This window comes from Thalassophryne amazonica, chromosome 17 (genome assembly GCF_902500255.1).
Source record: "Thalassophryne amazonica chromosome 17, fThaAma1.1, whole genome shotgun sequence".
NCBI classification, from domain to species: Eukaryota; Metazoa; Chordata; class Actinopteri; order Batrachoidiformes; family Batrachoididae; genus Thalassophryne; species Thalassophryne amazonica.
In genome coordinates this window covers 17,942,168-17,955,628 of record NC_047119.1, presented here as the reverse complement: position 1 = coordinate 17,955,628, position 13,461 = coordinate 17,942,168, and the positions used below count along the sequence as shown (strand labels likewise).

Below are 13,461 nucleotides of genomic sequence, written 5' to 3'. Positions count from 1 at the left end.
TCAGGCAGCAGAAAGACAAGAAATACAATATAATTTGTCAGCATTAAACAACAAGAAAAACAGGAAATACTGAGGTGATCGCCGGCCACTAGCCCTAAACTTCACTAAAAGACCCAGAATTTAGGTAAAGTTGAGGCCGCGGCACGCTCCATTTACTAATAAAATGAATTAAAAGAGTAAAAAGCGTAGGACTATACTATGCCAGTATGCTAGCCATACGAAAGGGAAAATAAGTGCGTCTTAAGTCTGGACTTGAAAATCTCCACAGAATCTGACTGTTTTATTGACGCAGGGAGATCATTCCACAGAACAGGGGCATGATAAGAGAAAGCTCTATGACCCGCAGACTTCTTATTCACCTTAGGGACACAAAGTAGTCCTGCACCCTGAGAATGTAAAGCCTGGGCTGGTACGTAAGGTTTAATTAGGTCAGCTAGGTAGGGAGATGCCAGTCCGTGAACAATTTTATAGACTAGTAGCAGAACCTCAAAATCTGATCTCACTGGGTCAGGAAGCCAGTGAAGATATGCCAAAATGGGTGTAACGTGGTCCAGTACACCCCATCTTCTCCCTAAGTATCCATTCATTTGACAAAAGTCATTCCAGCGGTAACCAAGGATCCCTTGAAGAGTCCCAGTAACACAGTTAGTTTTGATCCACATCTGTCACTAATTTCAGACACTGATTCCCCACTCAGCTTTTCAAATGCTGGAATCAGTGCATCCATTGATTATGCAAACATCACAGCATCACCCTCAAAGTCAAAGCCAGTAAACCTTTCCCACTGGCAAAGGCACCTAAAGACACTGGCTGCCACAATCCTACCCAACACCCAGTCCAAGCAGGCACTGGACAGTGAACATATCCCTGACAAACACCATAAGTCACTGTGAAGAAGGCAGAAACGCTGCCTCTGCTCCACATGTCACTCACGACTAGAGGTGGGCGATACCGGGAATTTTGGTATTGATCCAATACCAAGTAAATACAGGCCCGGTATCGCCGATATCAATACCGATACTGATACTTTTTCATATTTAAGCTTCAAGGATCCAAAAGACCTAGGTTAGAATTTCGCCAAACATTGTACGTGACAACAAAATACTTTATTATCACAATTGACATTTTTGTTTAAAAAAATATCACTCAAAACAACTTAAAACAAAATCTCTTGAGGTAGAGGGCTGACAAACCACAATACAAGGGTGCACTGCTCCATGTTGTGTGACACAGCGCAGCGCTGCTCTTACAGACAGAGAGTAGGCTTTGATGAATCTGCGTGCGGGAGAGAAAAAAGCTTGAGTATCGATCTTTTTACACGAGGATCGTTCATTATCAATACCAGTGTTGGTATCGCTATTATTGATATTAGGATCGATCCGCCCACCTCTACTAACAACGCCTGAATACAGGCCGGCTCGAATGTTCAGGAACTTGCTGAGTATCCCATTAATTTTGCAGGATGTCCCAGACAGCGGCCAACTGAATCAGATGGCTTGCAAAAATCGACTGTCAAGAGCCATTGTTAACGTTTATTCTCACTTACATTCATGGAGAAAGAGGACTAAAGAATGACAAAAAACAAAACAAACACTTGGAACTATCTCGGCCTCATATCGAAACATCTCTGGATTTGTGGTAGAGGTGGGCAGATCGATCCTAATATTGATAATATCGATACCAACACTGGTATTGATATTGAACGATCCTAGTGTAAAAAGATCGATAAGCTTTTTTTTTGTCCTGCAAGCACTGACTGCTGCGCACGCAGATTCACCAGTCTGTTTGTAAGAGCAGCACTGCGTTGTGTCACACAACACAGAGCTGCGCACACTTGTATTGTGGTTTGTCAGCCCTCTACCTCAGGAGAGTTTGTTTTAAGTTGTGTCAAGTGATATTTTTTAAACAAAAATGTTGATTGTGATCATAAACTATATTGTTGTCATGTACAATGTTTGGCGAAATTCTATCCTAGGTCTTTTGGATCCTTTGGATCTATGAAACTGAAATATGAAAAAGTATCGGTATCAGTATCGAAATCGGCGATACTGGGCCTGTATTTACTTGGTATTGTACCAAAATTCCCGGTATAGCCCACCTCTAATTTGTGGCAATAATAAGGGTTTGGCATTATGTTTTTGTTTTCTCATTTATATAATGACCAAGACAGCTCATTTAACATATCATAGTTAATGCAAAGTCAATAAAACTCTTGGTATTTTTGTTCTAAATATTAAAAGACAACTCGTTTAATGACTTATTATGACCCATTTAGCTTTCCATATATTAGCACCGCCTGCCCGTGCTGATACAGATAACAAACGCTCCACCGGGGTGTCTTGGAGTAAAATCGAACGCCCGGTTGTCTTCTTCATGCTAAAACGTGTGAACGTTTCTGGGCGAGGAATTCGAGTTGGACCGCAGTGAACGTAGTTCTGCTGCAGGTTTGTTCTTTAGTTGCAATATTTTGTGAGTGCGCGTCATTTAAACCTGCGCGTTAGCTGTGGTTTATATGAAGTGGTCGTGGACATTCGTGGAGGAGCAAGAAAGTATGTCGCTGGCTAGCTTCGCACGTCTGTTAGCTTAGCAACGAGATGGAGCTACAGGGAAAAGGCTTCGTAAAGGACTTCTAAAACGAGCCGAGGCAGAGCGTTTGATATTAACAAGGCCTCGGATTCGTTTTGCAGAAAATTAAGCTGTTAATAAAGGTTAGTTTCTTAAAGGCTTTGATTTTATTGATGGGAGGGGGGGTGTCGTAGGGTTTTGTTTGACTGCGCATGCGCGATTTTAGTTTCGGATCATCGCACATGCGCAGCTCCTTAACGAAAGTGGTACATGGCAACAACAACAAAAACCTGCTGATGAGGTTTTGGTTTCACTAGCATTTGTCCGTTGTTTAGCATGATAACTCTAAAAGTAATGAATGGATTTTAATAAAGTTTGATGATCATGTACATAATATATCAACACTTTGTGTTTACAAATATTGACCTTGCATCAAAGTATGCACATTAATGTGGTTGGCAAGAACGCATATAAATAAGGCAGCGCAGTCTGGTTTGAGCCCTGCGTGATATCGCGGGATTTGACCACTTATGGGGACAGCCGCTCTCGTTGCGCAATATATACGCAGCATAACTTGACACAGAAAAATGGTACACTGTTTTGCTTTCGGCTGCAATCACGGAAGCAGTCTCGAAATGTGCAGTTTTTTTCGGTTCCCAGTGGAAAAAGGAAGATGAGGCAAATGGGAGATGTTAGCCTACACAGCTAACCAGAGTCGCTATGTTCTCTCGCCTGCAAAACCGCCTCAACGTGTTTGTGCTCCAGGTCATAAACAAACCGCAACACATGTCCATTTTCCACCGCATTGTCAGTTTTTCTTTGTATTTTTACTTTGTTTGTGTGTAATTTGCCCAAAATCTCAGAGTGCCGTGTTTCCGTCCACTCTAAGTAGAGAAATTACATCATATGCATCATATTTTACCCCTTTAGTGCCCGCCCTCAAACAAAACTGCGTTGCCCAATTGATACCACGAAAGGTGTGTGTGTGTGTGTATATATATATATATATATATATATATATATATATATATTTCTCAAGTTCAGGAAGTGATTAAGTGGGCTCTAAATGTGTTCTAAACCTAGATAGTACAGTAAGATAATCTACAACAATACTCCTACATGGATTAAAATATTTTGGATTTGTTTGAGTTGATCGACGATGAATCCGAACCCAGCTATTTACATTCAGCACCTGTATCGGAAAGGGAGGCACTTTATTGAATTGGTCTGCCAAACAAAAATAGAAAATGATTCCTTTGACATTTCTGAACAGTAAAATAAGGAAATATAGGACATAGAAATTATTTAAATTTACTCCCAACTTACCCAACAGGAAGAGGATACTACAAACATGCAGTTGAGCCAACAGCACCCAGTTCTTAGGTCTAATTGAATTAATCCACGCAGATCTTTTCGGTTCCCAATCAGGAATCCACAGGAAACGTATCCCTGAACCCTTCACGTAATGATTGGTGTAGTTAATAATGCAGTACCTGACTGGCATTATTATGGAAAGTACACTCAACAAAAATATAAACGCAACACTTTTGGTTTTGCTCCCATTTTGTATGAGATGAACTCAAAGATCTAAAACTTTTTCCACATACACAATATCACCATTTCCCTCAAATATTGTTCACAAACCAGTCTAAATCTGTGATAGTGAGCACTTCTCCTTTGCTGAGATAATCCATCCCACCTCACAGGTGTGCCATATAAAGATGCTGATTAGACACCATGATTAGTGCACAGGTGTGCCTTAGACAGCCCACAATAAAAGGCCACTCTGAAAGGTGCAGTTTTATCACACAGCACAATGCCACAGATGTCGCAAGATTTGAGGGAGCGTGCAGTTGGCATGCTGACAGCAGGAATGTCAACCAGAGCTGTTGCTTGTGTATTGAATGTTCATCTCTCTACCATAAGCCGTCTCCAAAGGCGTTTCAGAGAATTTGGCAGTACATCCAACCAGCCTCACAACCGCAGACCACGTGTAACCACACCAGCCCAGGACCTCCACATCCATTATGTTCACCTCCAAGATCGTCTGAGACCAGCCACTCGGACAGCTGCTGAAACAATCGGTTTGCATAACCAAAGAATTTCTGCACAAACTGTCAGAAACTGTCTCAGGGAAGATCATCTGCATGCTCGTCGTCCTCATCGGGGTCTCGACCTGACTCCAGTTCATCGTCGTAAACGACTTGAGTGGGCAAATGCTCACATTCGCTGGCGTTTGGCACGTTGGAGAGGTGTTCTCGTCACGGATGAATCCCGGTTCACACTGTTCAGGGCAGATGGCAGACAGCGTTTGTGGCGTTGTGTGGGTGAGCGGTTTTCTGATGTCAGTGTTGTGGATCGAGTGGCCCATGGTGGCGGTGGGGTTATGGTATGGGCAGGCGTCTGTTATGGACGAAGAACACAGGTGCATTTTATTGATGGCATTTTGAATGCACAGAGATACCGTGACGAGATCCTGAGGCCCATTGTTGTGCCATACATCCAAGAACATCACCTCATGTTGCAGCAGGATAATGCACGGCCCCATGTTGCAAGGATCTGTACACAATTCTTGGAAGCTGAAAATGTCCCAGTTCTTGCATGGCCGGCATACTCACCGGACATGTCACCCATTGAACATGTTTGGGATGCTCTGGACCGGCGTATACGACAGCGTGTACCAGTTCCTGCCAATATCCAGCAACTTCGCACAGCCATTGAAGAGGAGTGGACCAACATTCCACAGGCCACAACTGACAACCTGATCAACTCTATGCGAAGGAGATGTGTTGCACTGCATGAGGCAAATGGTGGTCACACCAGATACTGACTGGTATCCCCCCCCAGTAAAACAAAACTGCACCTTTCAGAGTGGCCTTTTATTGTGGGCAGTCTAAGGCACACCTGTGCACTAATCATGGTGTCTAATCAGCATCTTCATATGGCACACCTTTGAGGTGGGATGGATTATCTCAGCAAAGGAGAAGTGCTCACTATCACAGATTTAGACTGGTTTGTGAACAATATTTGAGGGAAATGGTGATATTGTGTATGTGGAAAAAGTTTTAGATCTTTGAGTTCATCTCATACAAAATGGGAGCAAAACCAAAAGTGTTGCGTTTATATTTTTGTTGAGTGTAGAAGGCAACCCTGCGATGCCTGTAAAAAAAACTCTTGTTGCGCTATGGCTTTTTGCCAACCTCGCTAGTCAACAAACCCATGTGACCAGATTGATGACATCATGGGAAGTATCGCTATTCTGGGAAATAAGTGGTTCAATTTTGGAAGTGTCTTGGGATATATTCAGCAGCTGAGATTCAGAAGAATGTTTGGCACATAGAGAATTTCATGGCTTCATAATGTGGTCTCAGCTTACATTCACTTAGCTGTGAACATATGAGTGAAAATCAGTCATCTAAAGCTTTCAGAAGCAATACAGGTGTTGGGTATTTTTTTGTTTGTTTTGGTTTTGTTTTTCTCTCTGTGTGCTGTAATCAGTGGAAAAGACAAGTTAAACAATGATGTATAAGTAAGATTTTTGATCCCACTGAAGTGCATTGAGGCAGCGTTGTGATTTGGTGCTGTATAAATGAAATTAAAGTATAATAGTATGTTTATTTCATATATACAATGCAAAAGTTTGGGCACCCCTGATAATTTTCATGATTTACCTTTATAAGTCATTGGTTGTCTGGATCAGAAATTTCAGTTAAATATATCATATAGCAGATGAACACACTGATATTTGATAAGTGAAATGAAGTTTCTAGGATTTACAGAAAGTGTGCAATAATTTCAGTTTAAATTTATTTTCATTTATATAGCGCCAAATCACAACAGAGTTGCCTCAAAATGCTTCACACAGGTCTAACCTTACCAACCCCCAGAGCAACAGTGGTAAGGAAAAACTCCCTCTGAGGAAGAAACCTCAAGTAGACCAGACTCAAAGGGGTGACCCTCTGCTTGGGCGATGCTACAAACATAATTTACAGAACAATTCACGGACGAATATACAAGAAATGCTATTGGCGCACAGGACAGGAGGATCGCCAACACAAATACAACTCCCATCTCTGGATGGAGCTGCACCTTAAACAGAGAGAAAAAACAGAATCAGGCATCAGAAGGACAAACAATACTGTATAATTTGCCAGCATTAAACAACAAGAAAAACAGAGAAATACTAAGATGATCGCAGGCCACTAGCCCTAAACTTCACTAAAAGACCCAGAATTTAGGTCAAGTTGAGGCCGCAGCCCGCTCCAGTTACTAATAAATGAATTAAGAGTAAAAAGCGTAAAACAAAACTGTACCAGTATGCTAGCCATATGAAAGGGAAAATACGTGCGTCTTAAGTCTGGACTTGAAAATCTCCACAGAATCTGACTGTTTATTGACGCTCTGTGAACCGCAGACTTCTTATTCACCTTAGGGACACAAAGTAGTCCTGCACCCTGAGAACGTAAAGCCTGGGCATAAGGTTTAATTAGGTCAGCTAGGTAGGGAGGTGCCAGTCCATGAATAATTTTATAGGTTAGTAGCAGAACCTTAAAATCTGATCTCACTGGGACAGGAAGCCAGTGAAGGGATGCCAAAATGGGTGTAATGTGGTCGAACTTTCTGCTTCGTGTCAGAAGTCTGGCTGCAGCATTTTGAACCAATTGGAGACCCCTAATGCTAGACTGTGGTAAACCAGACAATAGAACATTGCAGTAGTCCAATCTAGAAGAGATAAATGCATGGATTAGGGTCTCGGCATCAGCCATAGACAGGATGGGACAAATCGTCGCTATATTTCGCAGGTGGAAGAAAGCAATCCTAGTAATATTTCTAATGTGGAGGCCAAAGGACAACGAAGGATCAAAAATTACCCCAAGGTTCCTCACTTTGTCAGTGTGATGTATGACACATGAGCCGAGGCTGAGCGTTAACTGGTCAAATTGATGCCGATGTCTCACTGGACCAAGAACCATCATTTCAGTCTTATCAGAGTTTAAAAGTAGGAAGTTTCTAGACGTCCAACTTCTCACTGCTGCAAGGCAATCTTCTAAGGATTTTATGTGAACGAGATTACCAGCAGTTATCGGCATGTATAACTGAGTACCATCTGCATATCAGTGAAAGGTAATCCCAAAATGCCGCAATATGTGCCCAAGGGGTGCTATATAAAGGGAGAAAAGCAGGGGGCCTAAGCCAGACCCTGTGGAACCCCAAATTTCATGTCACTAAGGTTAGAGGTACTGTTACTGTACAAAACACAGTGAGAACGACTGGTCAAGTATGATGTCAGCCATGCAAGGGCACTCCCAGTAATCCCAAAATGATTTTCCAGCCTATCAAGTAGAATATGATGATCCACTGGATCAAATGCAGCACTGAGATCTAACAGCAACAGAACCGTAGTGGTGTCCGAATCCATTGTAAGCAGAAGATCATTTACCACTTTAGTGAGAGCCGTCTCTGTGGAATGATATTTTCTAAAAGCAGACTGCAGTGGCTCAAAGAGATTATTCTCAGTAAGATAGTCTATGAGCTGCCATGACACCACTTTTTCCAGAATTTTAGAGAAAAATGATAGATTTGATATTGGCCGATAGTTTGTCAATACACTAGATTTCTTAAGTAATGGTTTAATTACTGCAGATTTGAAACATTTAGGAACAGATCCAGAAGTTAAAGAAAGATTAATAATTTCCAGCACAGTTGGCCCAAGAGTGGGCCACAGGTCCTTAAACACTTTTGTTGGTATAGGATCAAATAAACAGGTTGTGCTTTTTGTTGACATTACGAGTTTTGTCAGCATGCCTAGTGAGATGCTATCAAATTCTGTAAATCTAGGGAATACCTCAGTAGTGGCGCCCACCTCAATAGCAGGGTGTAGTGGCTGGGTTAAGGCATGCTAGGATATGTTTAACCTGATATCTATTTTCTTCCCAAAGCAATCCAGGAATTCTTGTGCTGTAAAAGGAGAGCGAACTACAGGTGGTTGTCCATGCAAAAGTGTTGCCACCGTGGACAATCCTCTTCTGACAATCTTAAGGACATCCAGACAATTGTGATAACGCTAAAGATAATCTTATCAAATATTCCTTCCGTGTGTGGTGTGTTCAGAGCACTCTGATCTGCTCGGAAGGGCGTCAGGAGTGCTCCGATCACAAATCGGGGATATTCAACATGTTGGATTTTTTTGGCCTGATATCACAGCGACCAAAACAAGCACACAGCCTGCTGAATGTGACGTGCAGCCAATCAGAAAGCGAGATGACGGACGCACGGAGCAGAAAATAAAATCAAAACAGCTGTTCTGACTTACCAGAAAGTCCGGTGGTTGCGCTGTCTCCACTCATTTAAAGAAAGCCTTTTCTTTTTCTTTTGGTATCGTTTTTTCCCTCTGTTTTAAATAGTCCACAAAGTACCTCTGTTTGTTTACTCTGAAGTCACGTTTAATCTCGAGAGATTTTGCGAGATTTCCTGTCTGAACTGTAAATGTTTGTGTGTGAAATCTGTTCGTGTGTGGTGGTGTTGTCCTTACCGTGTGGCTGAACACCACACACTGTATGACCAAACCTGTTAGATCCATGATTTTTTATCTTCACATGTGTTGTCTCTCAGGTTTTGGAAACCTAAAGATAATTTTAAGATCCTGCCATGTGAACCAGGCTTAAGATAGCATCACGCCACGCAAGGTGAAATACTTCTAATTTTGAATGACGCCATTTCCGTTCTAGACCGCTTGCTTTATGCTTGAGGTCACACAGATAATCATTGAACCTGACTGTGATTTGGGGGAGCGTGGTTTTAACACGGGGTGCAGTCATGTCGAGTGTAGTTTTGAGCACTGAGTTTAAACTATCCACAAGTCTTTCTACTGACTGGGTATTTGTCAGATGTGAAGCTAAGACATCAGGCAGTCTAGCTTCGAGTTCAGTCTTAGTTGAGGAGTTGATGCATCGCCGTAATGATATATAAGGTTGTTGTTCCACTAAACACGGCAGCGAAACTGTAAACTTAATAAGTGAGTGATCAGACACCACTGATGTAAGAGGCATGATGTCAATATTCGTGACAGCAATACCACATGCGAGAAGTAGATCCAGGGTATTTCCACTAATGTGCGTCGAATCCCGAATGCATTGCCGAAATCCTGATGCATCTACAATTTCCATAAATGATTTGCAGAGGGGATCAGAAGACTTATTTATATGAATGTTAAAGTCACCAATGATCAGAATGTTATCTACATTAGTTGACAAGTTAGACATGAACGGACCAAATTCATCTAAGAATTCAGAATATAAGCCAGGAGGCCTATATACAGTGACAAAGTAATACAACTAATTTTTATTCTTCTGACCTTGGCAATGTGTAATATCCTGAGCAGAGCGGAGAATCAGATGCTCAACTGAGTGATATTTGTAACCCCCAACAGCTAATAAGCTAAACCTAGATTTATAAATAAGAGCAACACCCCCGCCTTGCTTCGCATCACGAGGGACGTGACTAAATGTATATGCTGGTGGGCAGGCCTCATTTAAGGGGAGGACAGCTGTAGTTTTAAGCCAGGTTTCACATAGCCCAATCATATCTAAGTGATGATCAATAATTAGATCATTGATCAACAATGATTTTGAGGACAGTGATCTTATGTTAATGAGACCCAGTCTAAGGAACTCAGTGAGGTTGACAGTTGAACTGTTTGGGTTTAGGGGTGGTTCCAGAGTAGCATATATAAGATGCCTAGAAGTAGGTTTAGGTTTGAGACATTCCACGCTCGTTGTAGGTAGCAGACACGAAATCTTTGCTATTGCTGGAACAACCACTGGGCTATCCTCAATTTCAGCATCATCCAATGTAGTAATGGGTCTTAAGTTTGAGAAGCATGTCCCTCTATGATTTTTATGGACACGACTACGGAAGCAGGCCACAGTCTCAACTTGTTGAAATTCCCGCCCTGGCAAATAAACTGCACTATCACCATAGTGGATTTTCTGCACTAAATCCCCCGCTAAGCTAATGGATTCCACACCCACATTTATCATAAGCCTTGCGGGGTCTCTAATCACCTGCTCCATGGCCTGCTGTAGATTCCTAATGTTACCCTCCCTGTAGAGCTCTATCTATGTTTGCAGACAAGATGGCGGCTCCTTCCCCAGTAGGGTGGAGGTTGTCCGGCATCAGCAAGCCATGGCGGCCCCAGAACAAAGGCCAGGTATCAATAAAGCTAAAGCCTTGCTGTCTACAAAACTGCACCAGCCACCTATTTAACGACGTCAGCCTGCTAACCGCCTCATCAGTACCCCTCCCGGGGTACTGATGAGCACTCCTTCTGCACTCCTTCTGCTGAATCACCTCTAAATTATTTACACATTATTCACTTTGCGTGTTTTTAGGAATCCACTAGGTTGCGTAGCTACTAGCTTTTAGCCGATTTAGCATGGCGGCTTCTCCTGTCTCTCCCGCACTTTTCTGCTCTGGTTGTGAAATGTTTAGTTGTTCCTCGGCTTCCTTTAGCAGTAACGGTACTTGTAATAAGTGCAGCTTATTCGTAGATTTGGAGGCCAGGCTGGGCGAATTGGAGACTCGGCTCCGCACCGTGGAAAATTTTACAGCTAGCCAGGCCCCTGTAGTCGGTGCGGACCAAGGTGGCTTAGCCACCGTTAGTTCCCTCCTGGCAGATCCCGTGCAGTCGGGAAAGCAGGCCGACTGGGTGACTGTGAGGAGGAAGCGTAGCCCTAAACAGAAGCCCCGTGTACACCGTCAACCCGTGCACATCTCTAACCGTTTTTCCCCACTCGACGACACACTCGCCGAGGATCAAACTCTGGTTATTGGCGACTCTGTTTTGAGAAATGTGAAGTTAGCGACACCAGCAACCATTGTCAATTGTCTTCCGGGGGCCAGAGCAGGCGACATTGAAGGAAATTTGAAATTGCTGGCTAAGGCTAAGCGTAAATTTGGTAAGATTGTAATTCACGTTGGCAGTAATGACACTCGGTTACGCCAATCGGAGGTCCCTAAAATTAACATTAAATCGGTGTGTAACTTTGCAAAAACAATGTCGGACTCTGTTGTTTTCTCTGGGCCCCTCCCCAATCAGACCGGGAGTGACATGTTTAGCCGCATGTTCTCCTTGAATTGCTGGCTGTCTGAGTGGTGTCCAAAAAATGAGGTGGGCTTCATTGATAATTGGCAAAGCTTCTGGGGAAAACCTGGTCTTGTTAGGAGAGACGGCATCCATCCCACTTTAGATGGAGCAGCTCTCATTTCTAGAAATCTGGCCAATTTTCTTGGATCCTCCAAACTGTGACTGTCTAGCGTTGGGACCAGGAGGCAGAGCTGTGGTCTTATACACCTTTCTGCAGCTTCTCTCCCCCTGCCATCCCCTCATTACCCCATCCCCGTAGAGACGGTGCCTGCTTCCAGACCACCAATAACCAGCAAAAATCTATTTAAGCAAAAAAATTCAAAAAGAAAAAATAATATAGCACCTTCAACTGCACCACAGACTAAAACGGTTAAATGTGGTCTATTAAACATTAGGTCTCTCTCTTCTAAGTCCCTGTTGGTAAATGATATAATAATTGATCAACGTATTGATTTATTCTGCCTAACAGAAACCTGGTTACAGCAGGATGAATATGTTAGTTTAAATGAGTCAACACCCCCGAGTCACACTAACTGTCAGAATGCTCGTAGTACGGGCCGGGGCGGAGGATTAGCAGCAATCTTCCATTCCAGCTTATTAATTAATCAAAAACCTAGACAGAGCTTTAATTCATTTGAAAGCTTGTCTCTTAGTCTTTTCCATCCAAATTGGAAGTCCCAAAAACCAGTTTTATTTGTTATTATCTATCGTCCACCTGGTCGTTACTGTGAGTTTCTCTGTGAATTTTCAGACCTTCTGTCTGACTTAGTGCTTAGCTCAGATAAGATACTTATAGTGGGCGATTTTAACATCCACACAGATGCTGAGAATGACAGCCTCAACACTGCATTTAATCTATTATTAGACTCTATTGGCTTTGCTCAAAAAGTAAATTAGTCCACCCACCACTTTAATCATATCTTAGATCTTGTTTTGACTTATGGTATGGAAATAGAAGACTTAACAGTATTCCCTGAAAACTCCCTTCTGTCTGATCATTTTTTAATAACATTTACATTTACCCTGATGGACTACCCTGCAGTGGGGAATAAGTTTCATTACACTAGAAGTCTTTCAGAAAGCGCTGTAACTAGGTTTAAGGATATGATTCCTTCTTTATGTTCTCTATTGTCATATACCAACACAGAGCAGAGTAGCTACCTAAACTCTGTAAGAGAGTTAGAGTATCTCGTCAATAGTTTTACATCCTCATTGAAGACAACTTTGGATGCTGTAGCTCCTCTGAAAAAGAGAGCTTTAAATCTTAAGTGTCTGACTCCGTGGTATAACTCACAAACTCGTAGCTTAAAGCAGATAACCCGTACGTTGGAGAGGAAATGGCGTCTCGCTAATTTAGAAGATCTTCACTTAGCCTGGAAAAAGAGTTTGTTGCTCTATAAAAAAGCCCTCCGTAAAGCTAGGACATCTTTCTACTCATCACTAATTGAAGAAAATAAGAACAACCTCAGGTTTCTTTTCAGCACTGTAGCCAGGCTGACAAAGAGTCAGAGCTCTATTGAGCTGAGTATTCCATTAACTTTAACTAGTAATGACTTCATGACTTTCTTTGCTAACAAAATTTTGACTATTAGAGAAAAAATTACTCATAACCATCCCAAAGATGTATCGTTATCTTTGGCTGCTTTCAGTGATGCCGGTATTTGGTTAGACTCTTTCTCTCCGATTGTTCTGTCTGAGTTATTTTCATTAGTTACTTCATCCAAACCATCAACATGTTTATTAGACCCCAT

The 13,461-nt window shown here is 42.3% G+C and overlaps 1 protein-coding gene across 1 annotated transcript in view; it reads left to right on the top strand.

Annotated features, from left to right (window-relative positions):
* Window positions 1-2,293: 2,293 nt before the first annotated feature.
* hnrpkl (heterogeneous nuclear ribonucleoprotein K, like) overlaps window positions 2,294-13,461 on the top strand; it is a 54,927-nt gene continuing 43,759 nt past the window's right edge. Inside the window, exon 1 of the mRNA XM_034192289.1 lies at window positions 2,294-2,444. The gene's annotated coding sequence lies outside the window, so the exon portion shown is untranslated. The remainder of the gene's footprint in view (window positions 2,445-13,461) is intronic.